This window comes from Apostichopus japonicus, chromosome 9 (genome assembly GCF_037975245.1).
Source record: "Apostichopus japonicus isolate 1M-3 chromosome 9, ASM3797524v1, whole genome shotgun sequence".
NCBI lineage: Eukaryota > Metazoa > Echinodermata > Holothuroidea > Aspidochirotida > Stichopodidae > Apostichopus > Apostichopus japonicus.
This window is the reverse complement of record NC_092569.1, coordinates 11,682,787-11,704,912: the sequence shown is the minus strand read 5'-3', so window position 1 is coordinate 11,704,912 and position 22,126 is coordinate 11,682,787. Positions and strand designations below refer to the sequence as shown.

The 22,126-nt window shown below is 35.0% G+C and overlaps 1 pseudogene; it reads right to left on the bottom strand.

The window, feature by feature from the left end:
- Positions 1–3,911: 3,911 nt before the first annotated feature.
- LOC139973872 (fibrinogen C domain-containing protein 1 pseudogene) lies at positions 3,912–8,976 on the bottom strand (annotated as a pseudogene).
- Between the last annotated feature and the right edge of the window lie 13,150 nt (positions 8,977–22,126).

Below are 22,126 nucleotides of genomic sequence, written 5' to 3'. Positions count from 1 at the left end.
TGAAATAAATCTCGACATATACGAAACGTTGGCGCGCGCCGAAGTGCCAAAATTATAGCACGACGTAAATATAGCATGTTGACATGACCAATGTAGTAATGGCATGCTGTTACAAGTTTTCGACATGCTGATGTTGAATTTGACATGTTGATAGACGCAATGGCATATTGTATTTTGTTTCGACATGTTCATATGGAATTGTAACATGCTGATATCGAATTGTAACATGTTGATATCGATTTGGACATATATATATTAACTTGGACACTTCACTTTCTTTTTCGACATTTATGGAACGTTTGGCTCTCCGTACTTTTTGATATATGTCAATATATCCATCCATATGTCCATCATAAGAATGAATTCAGTGTTGCCTGTTATCCCAAGCAACCCCTTCAACTTAAATTCTACTGTGACGCATTTCGTTCCATTTCATCAAGTTTCTCGACAAAGCAGGACATGTTTCTTTTATGGAATTCACTGCTTCTTGGGCAAAATACAACCTAATATCGCTCTGATTTTGCAGCCTTTTGGTAGGTAGTCCCAGCTCTTTTTGGGCATCTTCGAAAGTATTTTGCTGTGGTTGTATAAGTTTTGAATTCCAAGGAAATTTCAAAACATATTATACCGAATCTGTGCATGCACTACAGGCGTCACACAACACCAGGTTTAAGTTATGGGCACAACAGTACACACAGAGCAATATTGTTTTCTTCTTTTACACGTGTCTTCAGGCCTGAAATTTTCCAGCTCATGTTGCAGCACCATCATATGATTGGATTCTTATGAGGTTGATTCTAGCCCTAAATCTGTCAACGTTCCTTAAATTGGACAAATAAGGTATAGGCATCTGATTATTTTTGTCTGTAAAAAGGAGAAACTGTCTTGAACTATGAAATTTTCATCAAACTATATCTGATACAGTAAAAGAGTTGAAACACGTGTGATATATGAACTGTTGAATTCAGAACTACACCAAACTAATGTGCCTTCTTAACCTCATCAATTATGCGATTTTTTATTACCTCTGCCATGGAATTGATGAATTGATTCTAAATTTGAGGACTTAAATAGCTTACATTCCTAGGAGCTGTTGCAAGATGTTTTGCGAAGGAAGCGTCGTACTTGGCCAACAGTTTAATAAGTTCAAGAAGTTACCATCTGGTGACGATTTCCCAAAGCATGAATGGGAAGTATTGAACGTGTTCGGTTGGAATCCTTTTCTTACGACTTAACGATTTTGTAAAATTTCCGTCTTTTCAAACACAACGATTTTCCTTTTGCAACCTTTATGAGCTCATATTTTTTTTTAAGAAAATTTTAAAACATCATTACAATGATGTTTCTTTCCTTCAAAGTCCATATTAAAATTTGTGTCAACTTTATTGAATACAAACCATATAGCTTCTTTGTCAAGTTCCCAATATGTAAATTTGGTGCAGTTCTACAGAAAACTTAGAAGTATCGTAAATAACATTTAAATAATACGACTCCATTAAATAACTCCTGTTTGTGAGATTTGCCCGAAAGTCAATGTCAGTATGTGTTATTGAGTACCCCTCCACCCCCTATTACCTATTCGTTAAAAAAATAAACTCAGCGTATATGATCTAAATTGGCGTAAACGTACCTATCGTGAGAAGGAAGGTCATAATTTCACTGCAGGCATTTTGTCACCTGTATCAAACATTGCTAGTGCTGTTTTGGTGACATGCTTTGCCTTACTCAAGAGATCAAACATGATGCCAACCAACTCGAAATCATTTGTGATTCCTAAAGCCGAACTCGAAAGAGATACTTTGAACAGACTGTTAAATGAAATGGTAATAACAACAAAGGTAAATGAATATATATAATTGAGATTGTAGTGAGTTGAAAATACAGAACAGTGAAAAAAACTTCCAGCCTCCACTGGGATTCGAACCCGGGCCTCCCGCTTTATATGCGGACACCCTAACCACTAGGCTATGGACGCTGATTGTATGTCCAGAGGTTCGAAACCGTTAATGTCGTAATGCCAGTGTAGGCACCTGTCACATGTATCGAACAATGGTAGTATATAAACGATATATATAAATATATATATTATTATTATTATTACACCAGTGCTTATACAGCGAAAATCCCAGGGTTCAATGCGCTTAACAAACCATATACAAAGTACAAAACTACAACTGAAGATATTTAACCATAGTTTTGTTTGAAGGTCTGATGTGACCTCAGTCTTCCGTGTTTAGGTTATAAAAATTTACCATTTGATACTCCTATTACATTGAACAGGATATTACGGGAAACTACATGTTATTCAAGGCTTAGAGTCATCAATATTTATGTCTCTGAAATCTGTTTAATTGTTTTTGTCTCTTCGTACCATTTTTTATGTCAATGACATCTCACTCACAAACGGCGAATTGTTTCTGTTTAACCTATATAACGACGATCTGTAGTCTTAACGTGGCACAAAAGGTTGAGCTTTTATAGTACAAGTATATTGGTTTTAAAAATATCCCAGTGAAGTTTTCATTCTCTTGTTTGAGAATGAGGCAAATTTTGCTGTGTTATAAATAAACGCAAGGATAGTAGGAATGCACTTGTTAGCAGGTTGTTTCTGAATTTGCTGAATGGGTGCCTAAACAGAAGATACTATTAGCTGTCATTGACAATTCAATCTTAACGTCCTTTGTTCTATTTCAATATTTCAAATTTTACCGAACAACTCTTCAAATAATATTGATTGCGTCACCAGTCATCAGTTGTGAAATGAAGAGGCGTAGAAATATGCGGTTCAAGCGATTCATTAATTGAACCAAGGCCCAACAGTCCAGAGGCTCCCCAAGGTTTGCTCTTCCATATAAAATTAACGAATCACAACTGGTATTCATGTTCCTTTATGAATATTTGAATGATTACCAAAGTGTCTATGCCTGATAGCTAGAGACAATGTGCCGAATAAAGGGAACAGCTGGATTGAGGGGCAGTGCAGAAATTTCATAGGTTTTTCGTTCTCTCGTAGAGCTTTTAAAGCACAAACATCCATATCAGAAATGGGAATTATGGACCCACCCTGCTACATTCATTTACAATGCCGCAAGAAACCGATAATTATTTCCAGTTTTGCATTGAATTCGACGGCACTTGTTACTGTCGTTGATGGGAAAGAGACACATTTCATGTAAGTTGGTTCACAACTCGTTTTACCGGTAAACACGTGTGTGTTTTTAATACTTAGTAACGCTAAGGAATTCTTACAATACTGTACGGAAGAAAACAAAAGGTAAGCCAAAGATCTGAAATGGTGCAAATGTAATTTGGGAATGGAAATGTATTTATATAATATAGCCTAAGATACAAGTAAAGCCCATATATCTTTCCTCTGAGAAAGGTATAGAGATCTGTATCGTCAGCAAACAATTTCTGCCAAATGTCATCCATATACAAGGCAGACACAACTGAAGACTTGAATACATCATGTCGTGTTGGTACTCTCAAATGAAGACAGATCGAGACTCTTTTATTTGTTTATATTTTTATTTTGCGTTTTGGTTAGCGTACACAGAAGTTCGTGTTTTACTTTAAAATGATAAACAAAATGGATGCAACAGATGTATATTTCCTATGTGAACTTTCCTAGATCTTTCTTCCACTTCAATTTTTCTACACATAACTGTCTCAGTGGACTGAGAGTCCTATGCTTTTGAATGTGTCCTCCTTATTGTTGTTGTAATACTCAATAGTTCTCTGAAACAGAGAGAACAAATGATATAGTCAGATGATTTGTTTGTATGCAAGGCTGACGAGTAAATTCTGAAAAGCAGATGAAACTGTATTTGCATAATTGCTAACGATATTTCAGGATCCATATTTTACGAAACTTCACAATCTATATGTATATGAGAGATATTGCTTTTTTTTTATCCAACTGGTCGTATCCTCATTTTTGTGCCCGCGATACCGCAATCGTTCCCAGAAAGTTTATACCAGAAGATTCCGCGGTAGTCGCTGTACTGGTAGTCTCCGTTGAGGTTAGCATAAGTGCAATGGCTGTAATACCACCATCCATACCATTTAAAGCAATTATTGTTATCATTATAATAACGATGAGGGTACCACCAGGCACCTTGATGCCACTGTGCACAGTTGCAATCATCCGTGCCATCGTTGTCCCTATCACGCGTGCTGAACGGATCTCCGGAGTTCAAGCCCATAGAGTTATAACCTGAAAGGATGGAAATGAGGAGGTATTTAATCAGCATCGCATACAAAGGTAACTGAAAAACTCAAACCATAACATGGTAGGAATTTTCTTGTCAGTTAAACAGCTTCTAGAATTTATTTAATTACCGTATTTAACCTTTAATTTTTATGTAAACATGCTTGCAAGTATACAATACATGCTTGTATGTGAATATTATTATGATTTTGTTTAAGGGCAAAAGGAAGTATGGTTATTTATAGTGAGAGGAGGGGGGGGGGGGGTGGTGGGTGGGGATAAATGGATATAATTTATCGCCACTTCGGTTTGAAAACTATACGCTTTCATTCTTTCTGTTAGCCAGGTTCGTACATTAAGGTTTTCCAATATACTCAATTCATCGGAAGTGAACGAAATGTGCGATTAGATGAATTTGTTTCAGGGCAAATCTAAAGGAATAAAATGCATCATTCAGGAAGTATTTTGGTCAACGAGATTATAACTACCCAATTGTGTATTAGTTCAAAACTTGTTTTCGCCTTTGAGAGACACATTCACCAATTTAACATCACATCATATATGGTGTCAATATCATCACTGACATATGTGTGGTGTGCATGAGTCACATTCGATTAAATTATGTACATCATTGTATTTGTTCAGATTAATGATATCATAGTAAAGTGATTAATGAGGACATGATATGAATACCGTGGACATTGAAATCTTCTCAATATAACAAAAAAGATGAATTGAAAACCAATATAGACTGGTGTAGTGGTCGTGATCCCGCCAAACCACGCAACTCTATCGCGTATCACAGTAACACTACAAGCGATTTTTGGTTAATAGTGATATTGCCCACATCTATTACAGCAGATTCAGTTGTTGTGTCAAGTTTAAAACGTTTAAAGTGTTCTGAAATTCCCGTTTTTAGATTCGAACAGTTAAGGTCATCATTGTTCGTATCTTTTCGATCAGCAAGTGGATTGAATAGCATTAGGCTCAGTTTTTGTTTTAATTATGATATATTTAATAACTGCATCTTCCAATGAGTGAGTAATGCCAAACGTGTGGCTGGTCAAATTATATTAAACTTGATTGCATTTTGTTTCCCATTCCCTTCACAAAGTTTAGCCACGATGTCTTGGAGGTTTATTAAAATCACTATTTAAGACAATACTGATGTAGTAGATTACGAGTAACAAGAAGTGTAAGGGGTTATATATTATATGTTTATATTTTTTGTTTCACTTAGCAACTTTCTTTTTTTCGAGCATTTTTCTGTGAATCCCGTGGAGTGTGTTGTGCAATGTAAACCAAACCAAGAACGAAAGTTATCAAACCAAAGCTTTATAAAGTAAATGTTGCAAAATACACCAACCTGCATTTCCAGAGAACGTGCCTAAAGTGAGCGTATATTTGTCATCCTCATCTCCAATGCTGAATCTGGAGTAGAGGGCATAGTACTGTGAACCAGCTGAATCTGTCAGATCCACCTTAAGTTGGTATGTCTTCTGAGTTGTAAGGTCGTAAATCTTGTCGTTACCAAGCCAGTGATCACCGCTTAGACTTCCAAACCCGTTCCTGTACGTATTCCAAACACGATAGAAGTTAACTGAACCAGACCTCCTTCGCTGGAGAACCTAGAAATATGTAAAGGTATAAACATGATATAAAGTTAAATATCGTTCCAATGCTGTTTTCGTCATTGTTCCTCGTACATTTTTATCTGATATATCATTTATTATATCTTCCTAGTGCCCAGCAGATTTTTTTTTCAAAACCCGATGGATGGCAACGCACTCACACATTTCAAGGAATTTGGTTCGCAACCCGTTTTAAACGTAACACATGTGTTGTAAATACGTAGTAACGATAAGGAAATCGTATAATACTGTACAAAAGAAAATAAAAAGGTAAATTTATGCATAAGTTTATCGCCAGCAAACAATTTCTGCCACAGAGTGTTGCTCTTAAAATTGTCTCAGACCATTGATAATGTTTCTCTCGCGAAGAAAGCTAGGCCAGCCAGTACCGTTATGTTTAGATACTGATATTTGTGTCTAGAAGCTGTTTCCTGTAAGACGACACAAGGCTTACGCTACTGAGAGCTAGTAGCGATAAAACATCGTAAGTGCATTGGACTTATCTCGCTCAATAAACACACTCAGCAAAACAAAACACTCAGTTTGTTATGTGAAATCATCTTTCCGGTGAGTGTGAAGTTCAATAGATATTCAACGTCAGACATGGTGATGCACATTCGAATTGATATATCGACAAAATTGTCCTGCTTAATCGAGAAGAAGCTTCGTAGTGCCTTTTTTTAATATTTAGACCTATACTGCCCGTGGGCCTGCGTTCAACTCGATCTGTTTATAGCTCCATGACTCGATCAAGACGGTTAGAAGTTATCACTCTCTTGTGAAATGTGAAGACTTACCGTCCATCCTCCTCCGTCTGTTGACATCTCACAGTAGACCTGGAAGCCAGAGTCCTCCCAGCCAGTAGGATAGATGGTATAAACCCCGTCGGTATGGATCCCTGTATTGTATATCTCGTAGCAATCCTTCAGGGGTTCTTTCCGAATACATGTTATCCCATCTCCTTCAAATCTATCGTTGCAAATACATCTTCGCATACCGTCTCTCTCCTAGCACGTTGCATCATTACTACACCGGTAGTTGTCTTCATAAATCAGCCGATTATCGCTGCAGTTTACACGGGAAGTACAGTCAGAATTGACAAATGATTCACCGTCCTGTCGTGGAAAATAGACTTTAACAATTTCAGTTTATCAAAAACCCATTTGCTGCTAAATAATTTAAGTCAAATTGCCATAACCAGTGTTGTTTTCAAGCAATGCTCATTATTATTTCATAGAATAATCTATGTAAACAGTAACCGGAGAGATTTAGCAAAGAAGGAACATCGTAAATATAAGTAATAAAGCATGTGGAAATGAGGAATTGACTAGTGCTGCAAAATCTTCCATACCATTATTAGCTTATGGAAGAAGTATACAAAATCAGCATATATTTTTGGAACAGCTTCAATGAGAAAAAACAAACTTCTCACTGATCAATTGACTTACATTAAGCACACTTCCCATTTCTTGTACAAAACATCCACACTGACTTTCAGGTATGCAGTATTCTCCTTGTATCATATAACCGTCTGGACAGATGCATCTTCCTGATTCCATAGATGCTGAAGTGATACACGTATTGGGTTCGGTACAACGTCTCTCGCATGTATTATTAGAAAACCTCGTATTCGATGGACACCACTCAATAAATGGACCTGGGTGAAGGTTAAAGAAAAAATAATCTTAAAATTGACTTGAAGGTTTGACGCATTGAAATTATTAAATGGTCCAGAAATAATGTCGTAATCGCTGCCGATAAACCCTTTGTCACCTACAGTACAGACAGTGGGGGGGGGTGAAAAGATTAACCCGTATTATAGTTATGGTAAGCAACACTTCTTGACAACAACAAGGACATTGTTGTATTCTATTATTACATTAAGGTTAATAGTTCTATTCAAATTTTGGTGCTCTGAGTTTTTCTCTTCTTGGGTGATAAATATATCTTTCAATAATTCTACTAGAAACTCTAAAGGAGACCTTGAACAATTCAAGAGAAACGTGGCACGTACCCACATTGTCTTCTTTTAACATAGTTCTTACAAAAACATGAAATAAGATTGAAAATCGATCTTCGTTGAGATAAAACCTACATGTAAATACAGGACATTTACCTGCATTGCCACCTTCGTCTCCAAGACTTTGAATAGAATATTGGCTCCATTCACCAACGATACGAAATTCGTCATAGGTCACGTGATACAAGTGCCCTGCAGCATTCGTAAAGTCCAGCCTAAGTTGATACTTCTTTTGATTTGTTAGGTGAGCGATTTTTTCATTTCCTAACCAAAATTCACTTCCCAAAAATCCAAAACCGTGCTTGTAATCTTCCCAATTCCGATTAAAGTTGATGAATCCATTCGTCCGTCGCTGTATTACCTGTCGTTATAAAAATGAACGTAGGTCTATGTTTATATTTTCCACAATGGAGAGAATTTTGTTTTCTTTTGACGGTTGGAACTGATTGTTTGGCAAAATTGCTTAAAATTTTCTGAGTATTTTTGCCAAAAACCATATCCTCATAGGATGTTTCCAACGCAAAGACTTGATAATTTCAGTTTCCATGATATTTGCAAATCCATCTGGCAACAGCAGAAATAATTATCCACAGAACAAAATAATATTTCTACAACAAAGATATATTTTGATGAAAATTCTTAGTACGGAGAACATTTCTTAACTAAGTTAACATTCTAAATTTATCAGGTTTCAAGAATAAATCAACAAGAGAATTTTAATAACATAATTAAAGCTTTTGAATGGCATCAACTTCGTTTACTACGTTGGTATGAAATTTTAATGCTGCTTAATGAAGTAAAATCAAAATTGGGTCTCCTGTTGTTCGAAGAGCAACGCAAAAAATGTCAGTAATAAAGTTCCTGGTTGTTTTAGGTATCCGTTGGTCTATTTTATTGACTAGTGCTGCATTATTTTAAAGTTTTGAAACTATTTATAAGCTTAGCTAACGTTTTCAACTTACCGTCCATCCATCATTGCCTAAGTCGTTATCACAGTACACTTCGAACACCTCTGGGAAACCAGCAGGTTTGATTTTGTAGACACCAGATGCATTTTGGGTATTGGAACATGTATTGAGGATTTCTTGGCAATCTTTAAGGTTCTCGGTTGATTGATATATAAAGTAAGATAAACCTATAACAGAACAAATGGATGAAAGCAACATTAACTTTATCTTTTTCTTCCGAGAACTGCAGCCATCAGTATATATGGACGTATAGGTTAGCTATTCGATTATAAACATGTAGATGTTTAATTGCAATAATGTCTACCAGCATTGCTGCTAAGGAAGAGTCGTCTAATTGTTTTATTTAATTTTGTATAGGGTCCTTTTTTTCATGTAGGTCTTTCTCTTCATCAATACAATTACACAGTTAGTTGACACGCCGATTACTCAGAGCCAATCAAATCATCTTAACAACATTTAAAACAATCGAGAAAGCTAGTGTCTGTTAATGAATTACAATTCTACCTCCCTCAACAATTTGTATAAAATGTTATAACAATTTTGATTCTAATTTCTTATAGTAAATTTATCCTGACGGAAAGATCTACATTAATGAACAAACGTGCAGATGATTTCAAATACGAATACTATCACCTGGAATCGTAAAGGGTCTTTTGAATCTTTTTAAGCTAAATCGTAAGGAACTATACTTATAGTCAATATCAAATGGTAACTTACTCGATGATTGATCTGTGACGTCAGGAGAAGCCTGCATATAAGACAATGAACGTATATACTGATCTTTATATCTCAATGCCCGTAAATATCAATGAATTGTTCGAGTAAGATACGTTCCATTTTACCATAATCATGTGTTTATGTTTCCTTTTACTTTATTAAATATTAAAGCATTAATTCTGTGACGAAGTGATGAAGTGCGTAAAATTGTCATTACTATTGAAATGATCGCAAATTCTAAATACATAGTCTAAACAAAACAATAGTATTTACGGCAACAACTAAAGTATAGCAGTTCGGGATCAAAAGTATTTTCTGGACAAAGGACCGTTTTTTTTTCTTTAAAGAAGCATCTTAGACAAAGTGTTCGGTCGTCTTAAAAATCATATTCACGTTATCAGATTCAGATATCTTCAGAATAACAACAGCTGTCAAACACATATTTTCTTTGTCTAATCCCTTCTCGGTATATGATTTTTCCTTTTTTAGGAAACATTTGATATTTGATATTTTTGAGCAACACATTCAACGATTGCTTTTCTTTCTCTCTCAAAAAAAGGTTGATTATGCAAATGTTTTTCTTTTCGTTTCAATTTGATGATGTACGAAAGCAGAGCTTACACGAAATATATGATGCGAGATGACTATTACCGCTATATAGTTTATGTTTCCTCTCACTTATTTTTGTTATCATTTCATCGTTTTCGCAAGCAACATTTTCATTCTGTTTGGAAGTTGCCAGATCAGTTTCTCACTACAGTCTCCCAACAAAATAAGGCAAAGTGTCAATAACGTTCGACAGGAAAACGTAATAAATTTAAATAGACATTCTTGGCACGAGATCCTATCGCAGTGAACAAAGACATTGTAGGAATTAAAAACAAATGCTCAATCCCTATGTTCTGGAAAAAATAATGATGAATTTCATTAGATCGCATGAATTTAACTCAGTACCTTTGTCTGGTATCTGGATATAACATGGAAATACTGTTTCGTATGAACGGAATCAACGCTTAGCCGCTTGGACAAGTCCTTTGCAGAGAGAAATATCGCTCTGGCAAGTATAAGTGCACATTGGTTATTTATTTGTTAAATCTAATGTCTCAATCTTTTCATTATTCACCAAATTGCGATATTTTCTGCGAGCATGAAATGAAGTTATACCGATAATGTTAACTCATTAGCTACTGATGTGTAGCTTTATATAACATTACAAATCTGATTGGTATGTCCAGAACAGAGCGGTTAATTATTAAAATATACATAAATTGCAAGCGAGTTAACCCCAAAATGTAATCATCACATTATCATCAACTTATGCGTTTACCGTGTATTTGTAAAGTTCTTAGAACACAACTCGACTCAGTGACCCCTGATGTGTAGCTTTACTTAAAGTTAAAAATCTGCTATATTAATAAAAAAAAAAGAAAGCTGTATAAATCAACAATAAACATAAACTGGAAGATAAGACCCTAAATTTTACCATCACGTGTACAACTAGTTAACGTTTCACATGTTCTTAGAACACAATGTTATGATATTTTTTTTCAACATTCATTTGATGTGCACGGTAACCTACATACATACGCCTACCAAAACTGTTAGGCAATTGTTCTGTGACCATACGAGCCATTTCTGTAAGAGCGATTACGGAGATCCATTTGGGTTTAACACAAGGATGTGTAAGTGAATTGGTAACCAAAACAAGGCGGAGGTAAAGGATAACGCTGATATTTGGTATTTTAACCACAGATTTTGTCGTAGCATAACTGAAAGCCTGCGAATCTTTGCATATTGTCAGATGTATTATTTTGATTAACCAGAAAAACGATTCGTTCTTAAATTATAATTAGTTTGGTCTTGTGTCTGATTAATACTAAAATTATAAAACGGATGAACTAGGTGTTTAATGCATTAATTCGACAGTTTCCTTCATCTGCATTGGATTTCTAGCTTTATCATAAAATAGTTTAAAGCGTCATCAGCGTTATCAGTAATATTTTAAAGAATGAGTTTCTTGACTCATAACCTACACGAAGTTTATAGTGTTAGGATATGGTATTATCATATCTTTCTTATAACGCAAAATGTTCAAACAATGTTACACTGAAGATAACTCGCTTGGATACCCAAAGGAATTATCGTTGTTAATTTTGATAAAATGATGGCTTAATTTATCAATATATTTGTAAAAATGTTGATCTTACCGTTATTCATACAATTCTACACATTTTGGTTTTGAATCTAAAAATATGGAATCGGTTTAATCAAAGCAGTAAGCCTATAACTTTAATATGGGCTGTTGCCTTTTCTTATTTTAGATCCCGTCTATAGTTTTGCGACTAAGGTTTCTTTCATATCATGCTGCTTCAAAAACACACTGAAACCAAAACTATAATGCTGCCTAATACTTTCCTTCACTGATATAAACTCATGTTCAATTTTTGTTATTTAACACATATTTTATTGTTCAAAAAACGTGTTAAAAATAGAAATCCGTTCATAAAGAGCATATTAACCCTAAATATTCACTTCTACTTAGTAAGGCGAAACCAGAAGCAGAACTAGAGTACATCCTCTAGTAACTAAATTTGTGAAACCAACTAATACAGTTACTGTTAAATGAAATCAAAAGCGGTTCTTGTGCTTCACTTCTAACCTATATTTTCTTGAGATCTATCCAAGTTAAAAACTATACTTAGACTCCTTAAGAAAGTCTTTAAGTGTAAGTTCATTCATACCCTACGAAAAAGTTCGAGGCTGCCAATAGACAACCTACAGTGATTAAAAACCATGAAGATATCATGGATAAAACCCAGAAGAATATGAAATGAGTACGTAGGAATGATACTTTGGGTGCAAATGATAAAAACGGACTATCATTTGTGAAAACGTTTTTTTTATAAATATTGAACTTCGTAATGCGGCATCTCTTTCAAATGTAGATGCCGCATACATGCCGCATACACTGGAGAAGACAATTGAATAAATGTCGTAGAAATAGGCCCTCACAAAAACAGGGACGTTATCATCGTGTCAAGTTTGATCTTTCTCACCGTAAATATGAAATAAACATTGCACATTTTCAGGTCAAAAACCAATCACTTTCGGAGCAATAATGCTTCCGTCCAAGCTTGCCAATATTTCAAAAAAAAATATATATATATAATTAGCCTGTTTCTTCATTTAGACAATACTTTCGTTTATCGGAGGAAGAAAAATTCAAAACAGTTAACGCTGTCAAAATCAGCTTTAAGAATTAAATTTTAAAGTACACAAATAAGTAGACAATTCACATGATATTAAATAGGAACGCTGTTATATAGTTTTAGCTTTAGTTTCCTATACAAAGTGGTCGAATGTTCAAGTAACACTTTGTGATTCAAAACCGTTTCATGTTGTACGTCTCGCAACGTAAATTGCTCAAGTAAGTAGGATGATATTTTGTTTTTGTCAATATAGTGTATTAGAACTGAAAATAAGATATCTATATGTTTTTTAATATGGCGTCTTATATAGATGGAAAAAGTTTCTTTGGTATGTATTGATAAAGAGTACAATTTTCTCAAGGATTCTTTAGCATTTCGTATTTTTCATTACATAAAATATGTTTAGTCTACAGAATATTCAAGAGATAGCCTACCAACTTGAAAAACTTCAAACTGATGTATTATTTGACACTTTGAACGTCTTGTGAATCCTTATTTTTTGGTTGTTAAGTTTAGATATCCAGAAATAGTAAAGTGATTCAGAAAAAGAGCTGCTTTGGATTAAAAGTTCTGGTTAAATATAATACTATAAATATGCATCTTTACAACACATTCTGTCAGTGAAACAAAATAAAATGTTCTAAATTGTGGGCTTTTAATTTTCTATTACATTCTTTGACACTTTGTGTAAGTTCTAACCGATGAGGAAACATTGACTTTTTGTTTCGTACGTAAATGTTTATGACGAAATAAAAATTAATCCGTTCGTCATTGCTTAAGACGAAAAAAACTAAGCAGAGCTGAGATTTAGTTTATTTAATGAGGGGCAAATTCGAAGTAACGCAGAAATATAATAAAGTACTATATCTTCATCGTTATCAGAGATTGTTTGCAAAGATTAACTGCATGAACAGAAAAATTATCCAAGATAATCCTTAACCAGGGATTCAAATACATGGCCTTAACACCTATAGTCTTACCGATAGGAATGACCCCAAAAAAATCAACTATATGGATACAAAAAAAGGCTTCAATTTAGTTCCTCATAACGACATTTTTAAACTGAATAATTTGAGTCTTAATCATTTAAGTATATTTCACACCGACAAGCGGGGATTATCCTAGCTGAAAAATTCTTCCCCGCCAAAGGAAATCATCATTCGACAGTGTGGGCAAACTTTTGATGATGAATATCATTATTTAGTGCACTGTATAGATCAAGTTTAGGTTCAAACTTTTAAGATCACGTCTGCTAAGCACGCTACATTTCTTATAATGAAAAATATTGAAAAATGAATGTTATACAAAGTAATATCTGTGATATCTTGTTAGACAAGAAATATATCAAACTAAGTCGGACTTGTAAAGATATAACACTTGTAAATAAGAAGTAAGTCCTATAAAATACATTTGTCGTTTAAAGTTGATTTCCCGTTATTTTTTTAAATTTAAATTTTTTTTAGGACAGGTCTAGTAAAGAATTTAGAGCACGAAACATTACATTCAGCTATAGTCCATAGATATATATATATATATATATATATATATATATATATATATATATATATATATATATATATATATATATATATATATATATATAAAAATTGTGGTTGTGTTGACGTATTAAAATTACATGTATAATAGATTTAAAAGAACAGTTGATTTTATTAACTCGGTGAAAGAAAATAGAAGTGAAGCCTCCATCTAAGTGTTTCGTAAGATAACTATTTCACTTAACTGATAGTTAACCTACATCACCTATTAAGACAACTTTACTATTTCTAATTTTTATCTCTTGATAATTGAACAGCTGAGATGTGAAATATTCGAAAATCGAATAGAATACCTTCCCGAAAATTGTAAACTGTATTTCGGTACCAGTTATGGTAAATACAACTTGGTGTTACAAACATTGCAGTGATCATAAATGTTTCATCTTCAATTTTGAAAGAACACCAAAAATGATATTTGATGTGAAAAAATAACGGAGTTGTTTAATCTTTGTCTGCAGTCCACAGCCTAAAGATATCTCACCCAACCACATCAAAACCTTTTTGAGAAACTTACCGTTATTAATGCAAGGACATTCCATCCCATCAACAATGTGAAAAAGTTGACGCAGAAAAGTTCCCTTCTTTGGTACTCCATCTTGCGAGCCCTGTGCTTTGCGAATGATAACTGAGATTATCTTCAGGAATTATCTTCGCCGTTTCACCTCAACTGCGTAAATTCTCGAAAAATAAGTACCGAAGACGCTTGTTGAAACTTTGAAAGGTTGTTATCGTATTACATGACGTTTGCAACTAGTAAACCATCCCATCTTGACAAGTCCCTTCTAGTCTTCCGTTAGGATGTATGTAAATAGAAGCTACGAAATGTCTCGGAGTGACATAGTTGGGTGTGACAGCGTTCTAATGCGCAAATCTGCAAGCGGCTGATGTAATTTTAAAGGAGGAAGTAAATGAAGATGTAAATGAATGAGTCTAGTATGACATCCTATTACATTACGATATATTGTATATGGACAATATGACTGACGGAGGATGATGGACGGTAAGTCTAGTATGACATCCTGTTACATATACGATACATTGTATATGTATAATATGACTGACGGAGGATGATGGACGGTAAGTCTAGTATTGCATCCTATAGTATAGACAATGTATTGTATATTTATGAAGTATGGCCGACGAAGAAGGAGAACGGACGATAAATCTAGCAAGACAACTTTATAGTATAGACGATAACTTACATAAGTATAATATGACTGACGGAGGAGGATGGACGTTAAATTAAATAAGACATCCTATAGTATAGACGATGTTGGGTGTTGGGCATATAAGGGTTTCTTGAGTCCTTTTTGAACATTTTGCTGCGATTGCTATCCAAATTATGATGAAGCCATGATGGTAGCAATCCTACTTAGCCCCGATAATCTCGCAGGACAGATTATGATTGTACGTACATACAACACTTTCTGAAGGTGTTGATTGATTTCAAAACCAACTAGGTTTATTGAGACACTCGTTGACTATTCTAGCAATGTTTCGAAAAGGACGCCAACAAAAGCGTCAATTTCTGTTATATCGTTTAATGCAGACTCACAGCAGGTATATCCGACTGTGTACATTGTCATCGGCTGTGAGACAGGGGTGGGACGAATCCCTGGGAGCTGCAGCATTTCAGATAGTTCTTGCCCTTTCGGCGAGGGAAAAAAAATACATGTCAGTAAGCTGTGCTGTGCTGAATGGCAACTGTCTCCTTCATCAAATGAGTTTGAAGTTAACGGTTGCACCTGAACATGTTTTCGAATCGATATTCGGGTTGAAGATGAGGGAGAGGTGGAGAAGTCAGATGGAATTGTTAGTCTAATTGTAAGATAAATTGAAAAAAAATACATGAAGTCATACTCACTCACTCAACTATATCATAGCTGTATTCCTCCTCCACAACCATCCTCACCCCGCTACAACACCACCTCATGAAAAAACCCATCTCAGTAATGATTCTGGTAGGGAAGTAGGGAAATTGTTACAATATTCGTAGTAGACATCCCGCGTGTGCTTTGATCATTTAGGGGGCCGTTTCACTTTGGATATTACCTGGTATGTCTGTGAAAACCCACTGTAAATTTCCACTTGAAGGTTATCGGAAATACTAACAAATATGCAAGAATGTAAGCAAGTGGTCCTTCATTAGTAAAATTTCAATAATCATTTTTTTGTCACTCTAAAAGTTCATATTCACACTGAGATATTAAATTGTCTATTTTATAATCCACAATGACATGGACTTATTTGGAGGATCAGAGTAACCCTAACAGAGTCCTTTTGAAAGCTTTGTAGCATGCTAAACTTTGGGGCCCGATACGGATGACTTTGAATACTTTGAAAGAAACTACCTGGCAAGGTTATTTGTTGCATAGTATGGAAATTATTACTCTGTAAGTGATACAGATAAAGAGTTTTTTGCATTTTAAATTACCATTGCCTTACATTTAGGCCAGGTTTTGCTGTACCATAAACTTAACTATCAATTTAAGTAGTTGTAGGGTTTTTAAACTGACTACTAGCTCAGAGATTCAAACGATACATCGAACAGCAGGAAGAGGCAAATGAGTCGCGATTGCTTCTTTCCATGTTGAGCGATTTATCAGTAAACAGTATTTGTCTTCAGCTTACCCTCTTCCCACTTACGACAACGATGACTAGACTTGCCAAACTGCGGCAGGAAATGTGTACTTGAAGCTACAGCTTATGCGCATGGTCAGTATGATAAAAGCTTACCAAATGTATATGTAATGAGTGATTTGCATCTTATTATCACAGTTAGGCATACATTAATTGATGTATGCTTTAGAAAGATAGTTGCCAGCGGGGATGTGTATACTAATGGAGATTTTTTTAAACGTTGGAACATTAATGAGCAAGTCTTGCTAAATGCGTAACCGATTTGAACGTTATGAAAGTATGACGTGACTGACGAGTCGAAATGCTATTTCAAAATTTATTAAGGTAATAATATATACCTGGGTTCGGCTTTATTGGTCGAATTGTTAAACACCTTTACATCTGAGAAAGTATTTTAGGTAAGTTTTTTGCCTGTTCTTCTCAATTTTTCTTGTGTGAGGTGCGAGGTGTAACCGGTCAGTTTTGTAGAGTAAACAGTACTAATGAACTTTCGGTTTTACTTTGTTTTGTTTCTCATATTTGTTTGGTATTTTCTATTCATATCAGCGTGATTTCAAGGCTTCAAGATTTACTCTAAACTTACCTCTACAATTTTTATCTACTTCAAGTCTTTGCATTTTACGTTGTCTCTTCTTTGTTGCGTATGTCTGATCGAAACCAGAACGCCGAATTGCTTAAATATGAAATCACATCAATAACGAAATAAAAACTAAAGTTCTGTTTTTGGTCTGAACTTAAATAGCAGAATTTGTTTCCAGTGACATATGCTCTGTAAGGAACTATAACAAGTTTGTGCATTTGAACATTGAACAAGTTGAACATTTAACGTAACATTTTGGGTTTATTCTATCTATATCGTTTACATTTGTCTCCAACTACCCCCCCCCCCCCCAACACACACACACCCACTTACCACTCGCATACTCCATACACTCTCTCGCGCGAACTCACACACACACACGTCTACATTTACTTCTTACCTATTCCACACACTCAAACCTCCACAGTTATGTTATGTTGAAATATGAAGGTCTGAAGTGATTTTCAGTCTTCCGTCTTTAAGTTATTAAAGTTACCATTTGATACACCTATAACACCAAACAGGATATTACCGGAAACTACATGTTATTCAAGCCTTACAGTTATCAATATTTATGTCTCTGAAATTTGTTTACTTGTTCTTGTCTCTTCGTAACTTTTTTTCTGACAATGACATCTCACTCACAAATGGCGAATTGTTTCCTGTTTAGCCTATATAACTACCATTTGTACACTTTACGTGGTATAAAAGGCTGAGCTTTTATAGTACAAGTATATCGGTTTTAAAGACATCCCAGTGAAGTTTTCATTCTCTTGTTTGAAAATGAGGCAAAATTAGGTGTTTAACGCAAGGATAATTGGAATGCACTTGTAAGCAGGTTGTTTCTGAATTTGCTGAATGGGTTCTAAAACAGAAGATATTATTAGCTGCCATTGACAATTTAATCTCAACGTTAAGGGTTTGCTCTTCCATGTTGAATCAACGAATCACAACTGGTACTATTATTTCCTCATGAATATTTGAATGATTGCCAAAGTGTCTATGCCTCATCGCTAGAGGCAAGGTGCCGAATGAGGGGAAGTGCTTGGTCAAGGGGCAGTGCACCAATTTCATATGTGTTTCGTTCTCAAAACTCCATATCAGAAAGGGGAATTATGGACATACTCTGGTAATTTTTTTTTACAATGCCGCAAGAAATCAATACTCATCTCCAGTTTTCCAGTTAATATGGATTTAACCGCTATGCACCCTGATTAAACTTATATTTTAATAAAATAGTCTGGGTAAGTGGCCGGGGAATGGCATAAAGGATCCTTACTACCTCATATCTGCCTTATTTCTTAAAATAATCCATGTTGTGTCGGTATGACAGTTCCCATTTCATATTCCGCTGTTTGGCTTTTCACGCAATACGATATAACTCCCTTCTTGCAATGATCTACTAGCCCTACTATTCTGTAACAGTTCCCCTGTACATTTTATACCTACCTCTATATTCGATGCCGACTGTGATATGTGTGGCAGGTTTGTATGTTACTGGTAACTGATACATGCTACGTTATATGAATTTTGACCTAATGGATAGGGAGACCAGTATTGTGAACATGATTTGGGTGTAACATAATCATCACGTACCTCTACCTACGACAATCTACCCCTCTCTCTTCAACCATTTACCTCATTACTAAACCCAACCCATAGCCCTGTAACATTAAACACCCTATTCTCTTACCCTAAACATACCCCTAACCCTAGCGCTTATCGTTTACCATCATCAATTCATATTACTTGTCTAATGTGTCTTCTATGGGCCATACCCTCGATTGTTTTTTTTTACTTATTTTTTATATAATTTTTTATGTTTTTGTTTTACCCTCATTTTCACCCCCATACCCTCGATTGTTGTTGCTCTTCAGGTTTAAGAGATATTTTCCATTTATATTTAAATCTAAGCGCAACCCAGACCCACCAACACGAAAAACCAAGTGTGCGTTCCATCTGTCCTGAATTACCAATCAACATATATATAAGATTTTGACATTGAAATAGGATACTGTAATTTAACTCGTATGAAGACTTTCTGTTTGTTCTCGTGGTGTGCATTTCACATCAACACTGGCGGATCCGTATAAGATAAGATTGCCAACAACCTAAAACTGTGGCGCTTATTACTGAATACCTTTTATAATTAGATTAATTATTATTACCACTGGATGTAATAACATCGATCTATGTTATAAGTTATATCTCAGTCATTCAATTAATTGATACAGACAAAATTCTTATCCTGCAAGGCTATCAAACATCTAATCTTCAAAATTCACTTGATGGAAGTACGAAAAGACAGATCTGTGTGTATTTCTACCGACGTGGATAAGTGTTATTCTGCTACTGAAGTATATCATCATCCAATGTGATATGTGCTTACAATGCTATGTGCTTAAAACGTGAACATGTGATGTTCACGTTTGATTTCACTTTTCAGTGCAAAGGTAAACTTGGTTAATAAGAGGTATTGCCAAGACACTCCTGCAGAAGAGAGTAACAAAATACCACTGATAAAGCTGCGAACGAGATATTCATTTGTTTTCTACCATCTTTATATCACCACAGCTTTTGTCTCTCTTTAAAAATATGTCATATGACAATCTTTTAAAAAAGTAGATATTTGTAAAAGCGACAGCTGATTCTATCACACACGCATTAAGTAACTTTGAACATATATACCCAAGTAAAACCACGACCGATAGCGTAGTGTTTTTAAATATTAAAAAGAGCAACCATTTTGTAAGGTCCAGTATACCTTCTCAAATTCGAAGATGATCTAAACGAACTTCACAAGGTTATTAAACTTTACAAGAGATATATTCTTTTTGCTTTGATTATATATTGTCATATCGGACTTGGAAGCCATCCAGGAAGCATTTCCTCACAATGTCCTAATTTCAACAACACTTCGTTTATTGAATGCGGATTTTGTCGCGTTGTAGGTTTTTTTTTTTTTGGGGGGGGGGTACACTTGATCACTTAGAGCAGGGGTGGGGAACCTTTTTGAATAAATGGGCCAGATATAAGAAGTAAAAAATTAACTGGGCCGCACCTAACCAACGACCTGCTGTTGATTTCAAATATTTCATTCCGAGGACTTTCAAGCCATAGGTGTGTGTACTAAATCTGTATTCCAAAAAAAAATATGATATCAATACAGTACAGTTGATAATGAATGGGGATAATAGGCATTCATTAGTGCCGATAAACTTAAGCAACTAGCTCGTTTTTTGTGATGATGCAAAATATATTGACTTTTTTTTTCTTTTTCTTGAGACATCTCACGGGCCGCAAAGTAATCATTGGCGGGCCGCATGTGGCCCGCAGGCCATAGGTTGCCCTGACTTAGAGGATTACGTACACGTTCGCCATTCATAGCACTATTATTATAAATGATTATAAAACTTGCAGATTCTTAGTCAAGGAAGCCCGAAGATTGGGTCAATTATTCTAAACCACTTCATTTCACCAAAGAACTAGAGTATTCAAAAGTTACACTGCATATGCATCATGTGGTCGTGTGACTAGTTAATCGGTCCAACCTGTGTATGCCATCATAATCTGCAACGGTGTGAGTCATAGAGTTTAGCAGACGATCATCTCCAGTACTTGGTTTGATCATGTTCAAAGTGAGAGAGAACATATATCCCGCTCCATACTTCTTTTTACACCTCAGGGGAATGTATTATTATTTATACACACAAAAGGTAAGGTTTCAAAGAAAGTACCTGTATATATTGCCCTACCGGTTCAGAGTCGGTTAAGAGTGTACGCATCGTTCACACTTGAAGAAGAAATAAGTATTATATACGGAAGGTTTTAAGTTCTTCTTGTGATCTAAATTCACTTAATTGGTTGAACTGGTTCTTTGTAAAACATATAGTTTAAATTTTAATTGGCCCTAAGAAGGCAAATACAACTAAAAATTCGACATATATACAATAGAAATTCAGATGACAAATATAATAAATCGAAAATGTTCAAGATATTGAATTTATTTGCCCAGAACTGTCATGGTAACTACAACGATAAAGAATACATTGATTTAACACGTTTCCTTCTTCAATAGTTTGTAAAATACAGCCAAACAGAAAACTCTCTGATTTGTACATTTATCGTGTTCAATTCACCAGAAGCAAATGAAGCAATATAGCTATTATATGTCCATGTGTTATTATTTTCACATTAATTACTCTACTTGCACAAAATAGATTAAAATATATTTTAGAAGACAATTATTACAAATTGACTGTTTCCACCTGCTTTATTAATTTAATATTTATACTATGAATATTTCCCCTACGACCGACGTTTATGTAACCCCATGAACCTTTGCCAATAAAAGCCTATTAATACACACCGCATAATATAATCATACGTATATCCGTGTTGAAAAATCTACCGATGTGGATAAGTGACGTTTTTCACCAAAGTCATAGTGTTGAAGGTTATTTTATCAGTTTAATATGACAATTAACACGATGGGCAACACTGCTTATGTCCAGCTGCATGGCCAGTCTCCTCTACTGTAGGCTACAGGTTAATTTATGTGGCTTAGTATTTTGTAGCTTCACCTTAGAGGAAAT